The sequence below is a fragment of the Coffea arabica genome, chromosome 10c, assembly GCF_036785885.1.
Source record: "Coffea arabica cultivar ET-39 chromosome 10c, Coffea Arabica ET-39 HiFi, whole genome shotgun sequence".
Classification (NCBI taxonomy): Eukaryota; Viridiplantae; Streptophyta; class Magnoliopsida; order Gentianales; family Rubiaceae; genus Coffea; species Coffea arabica.
The window spans coordinates 21,402,088-21,410,032 of NC_092329.1; the positions used below are offsets into that span (position 1 = coordinate 21,402,088).

At 40.9% G+C, this 7,945-nt stretch overlaps 2 long non-coding RNA genes across 2 annotated transcripts; both read right to left on the reverse strand.

Moving 5' to 3' along the window:
* Positions 1–647: 647 nt before the first annotated feature.
* Positions 648–3,366, reverse strand: LOC140016237 (uncharacterized). The gene is made up of 3 exons (XR_011822576.1): positions 3,187–3,366; positions 1,551–1,634; positions 648–823 (listed from the first exon to the last, which is right to left on the reverse strand). It is a non-coding gene; the product is annotated as an uncharacterized lncRNA (long non-coding RNA).
* Positions 3,367–4,896: 1,530 nt separating this feature from the next.
* On the reverse strand, positions 4,897–7,615 carry LOC140016276 (uncharacterized). The gene is made up of 3 exons (XR_011822632.1): positions 7,436–7,615; positions 5,800–5,883; positions 4,897–5,072 (listed from the first exon to the last, which is right to left on the reverse strand). It is a non-coding gene; the product is annotated as an uncharacterized lncRNA (long non-coding RNA).
* Between the last annotated feature and the right edge of the window lie 330 nt (positions 7,616–7,945).

Consider the following 7,945-nt stretch of genomic DNA (forward strand, 5'->3'; position numbering starts at 1 on the left):
TCTCAAAACATGAAAGGTGTAGGTATTGATGATTTTGAGGTGCCTGTAAAATTTCAGGCCATTTGGCTTAGTGTAGAGTGAGTTATGTCGGAATTACTGTAGCTGTTCTGCTTTGGACAGAATGCGAAAACTGCGTTGGTATTTGGCTATTTTGGCTGGAATTGGTTTGGATTTTGAAGTTGGTGTCTTCTGATGAAATGTAGCTGGATGTCTTAGCTACCATATGCCTTTGGAATTTCGGCATTTGGACCTATATAGACTGAGTTATAGTAATTACAGTTTTGTGTGATTTGCAAACCTGTTTTGGTCATTCTGGTTTAGTATTTGGCATTTTTTACCTAGTTAAACTAGGACCTGGATTGAGTGACCTTCTACATTGTTGTAGCCCTGTTTCATAGCTTCGAAACGGTGGGTCTTACACCCCCATCCGATAATCGTAGTGAAATTGACGCCATTACCGCAAAGTAAGGACAAAACAGTTTTATTTTCAGGGCCAAGGCTAAAGCCATTGTTTGAATTTCTGGTTTGCTATAATGCTTGTATATGTGTGACAGCCCCACTTCTCCCAAGGGCGAACCCAAGGGTATCGGCGGGCCGCCTGCCTAGCTCGCGCCAGGACTCAAACCTTAAAGCGATAAAAACTAGAAAATCCAAAAGAGTACCTTACATACTATATACAAATCCCAAAAAGAGTTATAATTACATTCTCCAAAAGTATCGAGTCAAACCACCAAAACAAAAACAAACATCCTAACTGTTCAACTATTACAAGCCAATCTTACTATACTAGTATACGAGCCAAAAGTCCCCGCGTCGGCCCCTGCTAAGGAAAACAAAAGGAATGGGGTAAGCTATATGCTTAGTAAGTAAACAGGGGCGAAAGCATAAATTTCACGTAACAGTTACACAATAAGAGTAAAGCAAAAGCAGAAAAGTAACATCACATAATAAGGATACAGGTGGCTCCAAAGCCAACTCATGTGCCATGCGTGATCTCCTGCCGACACTCCGTCGACTGCAAATAATAGTCCGTAGAACTTCACTTGTACACCCACCGACACCTTTTCACCCTCACTGGCCAGTCACCTCACAAACTTGCCCGGGCGAACGAAATCACAAACTTGAGCTTGAGTCACAAGCTCGGGTCACAAACTTGGTCACCTTCTCGGTGAACCGGATTTACAAAATTGGTTCATAACATGAACCTACAAACTTGGTGACCTCAGACTAAGTTGGACTGCCTTCGACCAAGCCCTAACCGGCTCGAATAGTCCAACCAGGTCAAGAGTTCGCCCCAAACTCACAAACTTCACAAAATTATTCAAAATCACAAACTTTGCAAACTTCACAAACTTTATTCGAAAGTCGCCCCGAGCCACAAGCTCTAGGGTTTTGGTTCCAAAAGGTTCATATACATATGCCAAGTACAATTATACATTCAAATTAGGGTTTAGGTCGAGTGCGATAAAGTACACCCTCGCCTAAGTGCCCTTTTCACATATCTCAAACACATAGCAAAGAAAACACACCAAACTGGCCTGAATACTTACTCAAAATACCAAAAGTAGTACAAGATTGCTTCGCGCGTGATCGCTAGTAGTGGGCCCCACCGGCTCCGCCTAGCTCACCACTATCTGAAATACAAGATTTTATCACTTATGTCACAAACGGCTACGAACCGATCCAAAACAAGTAAAACGGCAAAATTGGCACACGTAATTTGCGGAAACGGCAAAAAGGGGCGCACGCGCGCGCGCGGAACGGCAAACGGAAACGGCCACAACTGCCATCTCAAACCGTTTTGGTCAAAAGTTAGGCTAGGAGTATCGGATCAAGGTACATGAGGTACCGTTGCGAAGCTAAGAGGAAGGGCTACAACTTCCCTTTAGACATCTCAACCCAGATCTCAATAGGTATAGGTCAAAAATGCACGAAATAGTGCCAGCTGTTTCATTGCGGTTTACCACACAGGCCCTGTTTGCAAGGCCATAACTCACGGCTCAGGAATCGAAATCAAGAAATTCCAGAGGCGTTAGAAAGCTGAAATATAAGGTTAAAACTTTGATGTTTTGGCCAAGACTTGAATCCACTCAGAACAGAACGAAAATCGAGTGCCAAGGTACCCGTCAGAACTGTCCAGATACAAGGCAGTTCTGACGAGCGATATTGTTTTGATCATAACAGGGGCTACGGAACTCGGATTTCGGCGTACTTTATACCGTTTCGAAGCTAAGATCAAGATCTAAATTTCTTATGAAGGGATCAGCACCCAGTTCGTACGGGATCAAAACCGAAAAATCACGGGCAGAAGCTGAAATTCAAAACGTACACAAACCAATGTCTAAAACAGGCCTGAGGGTTTTGTCTATAACTCAGAATACGCTAACTTGTTTGACCTGAAATTTTACAGACATACTCAGGACTCAAGGGGCTACATTTCCTAAGAAGGAACCAAAACCCAAATCAGAAGTAATCCCAACCAAAATAGCAAATTACTGAAGCAGTTTTCAAGTTCGGGTAAAAACAGGACAGCAAGGGTAATTCCGTCTTTTCATGAGCTACGCTACTCCGATTGGCCTGAAATTTTACAGGAACCTCAAACACATCAATATATACAACTTTAATGAAGACAATACATTCCAGTTCTCATCCTAACTAGGTCAAATTTACCAAAACAACCCCAGATTTTCCAGTTCAAAGTGTACTGCAGCAGTCCTGACTTATGCAGTCATATCTCAGCACCTACAACTCCAATTGAAGTGATTCCAAAGCCATTGGAAAGCTAAGATACAAGGCTATAAATGTTAAGAAGACGTCAACAACCAAATCAGTAGTATTCCTGGTCAAAACAACCAATTACAGAAGCTGATTATCATTCTCGGATAGAAACAGGGCAGCAGGGGTATTTCGGTCTTTTCACAGGCTACGTTGCTCCGATTGGGCTGAAATTTTACAGGCAACTAGAAAACATCATTCTCTACAACTTTCATGTTTTGTGCTAAGGCCAATTCGGCCTCTAACCTGGTCGAACAGAAACGGACAGAAAGGGGAAAAATGAAACCTTAAACTGGAATTTCCATAATACTACTTCCAACTATGAAATATACTCATAAACTACCAAAACTACAACTTTCAACCACTAATTACCAATTAATTGAAGTAAAGAAGAGGTTCTTGGTAAAATACCTTGAAAACTCAAGAAAAATGGTAGCTTAGGCTTTGTCCTCCAAAAATCCTTCCATAAACACCTTGGAAACTACTTGGAAAGCAAGTTTTATGGAGTAGTTTGCAAATTAATCGGTTAAAACTCAAAATTTGGACAAGAAATTAAAGTGGAAGATGAAGGGATTTTCTCTCTTTTCTCTCTCTCTAATTCAGCCAAGGAAGACAAGAAAATGAATGAATTTTGGTCAATTTTTGATTTATTGGTAAAGTTGGTCCAAAGGTCAAAGTCCAACCCAATCACAAAGTGACACTTGTCACTATAATTATTTCATGCCTAACTTTTTGTCTCTCTCACACTAATCCATTTGATACCAATAAATATCTCATCACACCCGGTAATTTAAACCCGGTATTCAAAACTTAACCTAGTTGGCCGAATTTTTCCGAACTTTTCGCACTAGTGGGTCCCACGTCCGACATACGTTCTTAATGTCTCAAAAACTAACCGATACTAGAAAAATCATCTAAAACGTATATTCACTCAATAAAATTATCTGGGGAATTTTCTAATAAAGAAAATGTGGAAAAGACGGGCGATAAACAAAACTCCATTTAAGCTTTCTAATATTGTAACACTAGAGGTTTGCTAATCCAGAGTTTACTAACCATTTTCAAACTTGTTAAACCTCTGTAAACTATAACGAATCCTATTTTTTTCTTGTGCCAAAACACACACTAGAATACCGCATAAACTAGGGTTTTAGCGTAAGCAAAGTTAGGGTGTTCAATCTTGGCCGAGATTAGGGTTTCTCCTTAGCCCTAAAACCTTAATTTAACCGTACAAATAATGAATAACCCTAATCTCAACGTACGAACGGACTAGATCCTCACAATCTCCCCCACTTAAAAGAATTTCGTCCTCGAAATTCCAACTTGCACTAATCAGATCAAATAATCCTCAAAAGCAGTCAAGTACACAACAGGTAATTCCTCAAAAGTTCAACCACACGAGTAGTAGCCGGTCTACAACCACACAAGTACTCAAATAAGTTCAAAAGCCGGGTTCAAACAAATAAGCTCAAAAGATTATACTCAAATATACATATTTTTACAAAGTCACACTAAAAATATACAAGTTATCCGACATCCGGTTGGTGCAAAATCCATTATTTACGTGAGCACTACGGCTCCAAAAATGTAGTCAATCACCGGGTAACAAATGAAACCAGGCATACTGGTTACAACAAAATAACATGGCAGATATAACAAAATAAACATATCAGATAGTCAAAAGGAAAACCCATCAACGGCCCTACGCGCCTCCCCTACGGAACCTACCTAATCCACTAGCACCGCCCCGGCAGCCCTAGGGTGCAAACCTAAAGAATAGGTCCAAATAGCTAACTTCAATATTAAGTAAGAACCAAATCGATTCACACTGGGACTGGCCATCTCCAAGTGCAATCAACTCAATCCCCACTTTGCCTTATGGAAAAAAAATACAAAAGTCAATATCAAAATCTTAGCATTCAATATTTACCTTAATAGCCAAGTATCCCACAGTCCGGCATCCTAAACTTCAAGCCTAGGATACACTACAGAGATCGGAAGCCTAAGCTCTGATACCAACTGTGACAGCCCCACTTCTCCCAAGGGCGAACCCAAGGGTATCGGCGGGCAGCCTGCCTAGCTCGCGCCAGGACTCAAACCTTAAAGCGATAAAAACTAGAAAATCCAAAAGAGTACCTTACATACTATATACAAATCCCAAAAAGAGTTATAATTACATTCTCCAAAAGTATCGAGTCAAACCACCAAAACAAAAACAAACATCCTAACTGTTCAACTATTACAAGCCAATCTTACTATACTAGTATACGAGCCAAAAGTCCCCGCGTCGGCCCCTGCTAAGGAAAACAAAAGGAATGGGGTAAGCTATATGCTTAGTAAGTAAACAGGGGCGAAAGCATAAATTTCACGTAACAGTTACACAGTAAGAGTAAAGCAAAAGCAGAAAAGTAACATCACATAATAAGGATACAGGTGGCTCCAAAGCCAACTCATGTGCCATGCGTGATCTCCTGCCGACACTCCGTCGACTGCAAATAATAGTCCGTAGAACTTCACTTGTACACCCACCGACACCTTTTCACCCTCACTGGCCAGTCACCTCACAAACTTGCCCGGGCGAACGAAATCACAAACTTGAGCTTGAGTCACAAGCTCGGGTCACAAACTTGGTCACCTTCTCGGTGAACCGGATTTACAAAATTGGTTCATAACATGAACCTACAAACTTGGTGACCTCAGACTAAGTTGGACTGCCTTCGACCAAGCCCTAACCGGCTCGAATAGTCCAACCAGGTCAAGAGTTCGCCCCAAACTCACAAACTTCACAAAATTATTCAAAATCACAAACTTTGCAAACTTCACAAACTTTATTCGAAAGTCGCCCCGAGCCACAAGCTCTAGGGTTTTGGTTCCAAAAGGTTCATATACATATGCCAAGTACAATTATACATTCAAATTAGGGTTTAGGTCGAGTGCGATAAAGTACACCCTCGCCTAAGTGCCCTTTTCACATATCTCAAACACATAGCAAAGAAAACACACCAAACTGGCCTGAATACTTACTCAAAATACCAAAAGTAGTACAAGATTGCTTCGCGCGTGATCGCTAGTAGTGGGCCCCACCGGCTCCGCCTAGCTCACCACTATCTGAAATACAAGATTTTATCACTTATGTCACAAACGGCTACGAACCGATCCAAAACAAGTAAAACGGCAAAATTGGCACACGTAATTTGCGGAAACGGCAAAAAGGGGCGCACGCGCGCGCGCGGAACGGCAAACGGAAACGGCCACAACTGCCATCTCAAACCGTTTTGGTCAAAAGTTAGGCTAGGAGTATCGGATCAAGGTACATGAGGTACCGTTGCGAAGCTAAGAGGAAGGGCTACAACTTCCCTTTAGACATCTCAACCCAGATCTCAATAGGTATAGGTCAAAAATGCACGAAATAGTGCCAGCTGTTTCATTGCGGTTTACCACACAGGCCCTGTTTGCAAGGCCATAACTCACGGCTCAGGAATCGAAATCAAGAAATTCCAGAGGCGTTAGAAAGCTGAAATATAAGGTTAAAACTTTTATGTTTTGGCCAAGACTTGAATCCACTCAGAACAGAACGAAAATCGAGTGCCAAGGTACCCGTCAGAACTGTCCAGATACAAGGCAGTTCTGACGAGCGATATTGTTTTGATCATAACAGGGGCTACGGAACTCGGATTTCGGCGTACTTTATACCGTTTCGAAGCTAAGATCAAGATCTAAATTTCTTATGAAGGGATCAGCACCCAGTTCGTACGGGATCAAAACCGAAAAATCACGGGCAGAAGCTGAAATTCAAAACGTACACAAACCAATGTCTAAAACAGGCCTGAGGGTTTTGTCTATAACTCAGAATACGCTAACTTGTTTGACCTGAAATTTTACAGGCATACTCAGGACTCAAGGGGCTACATTTCCTAAGAAGGAACCAAAACCCAAATCAGAAGTAATCCCAACCAAAATAGCCAATTACTGAAGCAGTTTTCAAGTTCGGGTAAAAACAGGACAGCAAGGGTAATTCCGTCTTTTCATGAGCTACGCTACTCCGATTGGCCTGAAATTTTACAGGAACCTCAAACACATCAATATATACAACTTTAATGAAGACAATACATTCCAGTTCTCATCCTAACTAGGTCAAATTTACCAAAACAACCCCAGATTTTCCAGTTCAAAGTGTACTGCAGCAGTCCTGACTTATGCAGTCATATCTCAGCACCTACAACTCCAATTGAAGTGATTCCAAAGCCATTGGAAAGCTAAGATACAAGGCTATAAATGTTAAGAAGACGTCAACAACCAAATCAGTAGTATTCCTGGTCAAAACAACCAATTACAGAAGCTGATTATCATTCTCGGATAGAAACAGGGCAGCAGGGGTATTTCGGTCTTTTCACAGGCTACGTTGCTCCGATTGGGCTGAAATTTTACAGGCAACTAGAAAACATCATTCTCTACAACTTTCATGTTTTGTGCTAAGGCCAATTCGGCCTCTAACCTGGTCGAACATAAACGGACAGAAAGGGGAAAAATGAAACCTTAAACTGGAATTTCCATAATACTACTTCCAACTATGAAATATACTCATAAACTACCAAAACTACAACTTTCAACCACTAATTACCAATTAATTGAAGTAAAGAAGAGGTTCTTGGTAAAATACCTTGAAAACTCAAGAAAAATGGTAGCTTAGGCTTTGTCCTCCAAAAATCCTTCCATAAACACCTTGGAAACTACTTGGAAAGCAAGTTTTATGGAGTAGTTTGCAAATTAATCGGTTAAAACTCAAAATTTGGACAAGAAATTAAAGTGGAAGATGAAGGGATTTTCTCTCTTTTCTCTCTCTCTAATTCAGCCAAGGAAGACAAGAAAATGAATGAATTTTGGTCAATTTTTGATTTATTGGTAAAGTTGGTCCAAAGGTCAAAGTCCAACCCAATCACAAAGTGACACTTGTCACTATAATTATTTCATGCCTAACTTTTTGTCTCTCTCACACTAATCCATTTGATACCAATAAATATCTCATCACACCCGGTAATTTAAACCCGGTATTCAAAACTTAACCTAGTTGGCCGAATTTTTCCGAACTTTTCGCACTAGTGGGTCCCACGTCCGACATACGTTCTTAATGTCTCAAAAACTAACCGATACTAGAAAAATCATCTAAAAC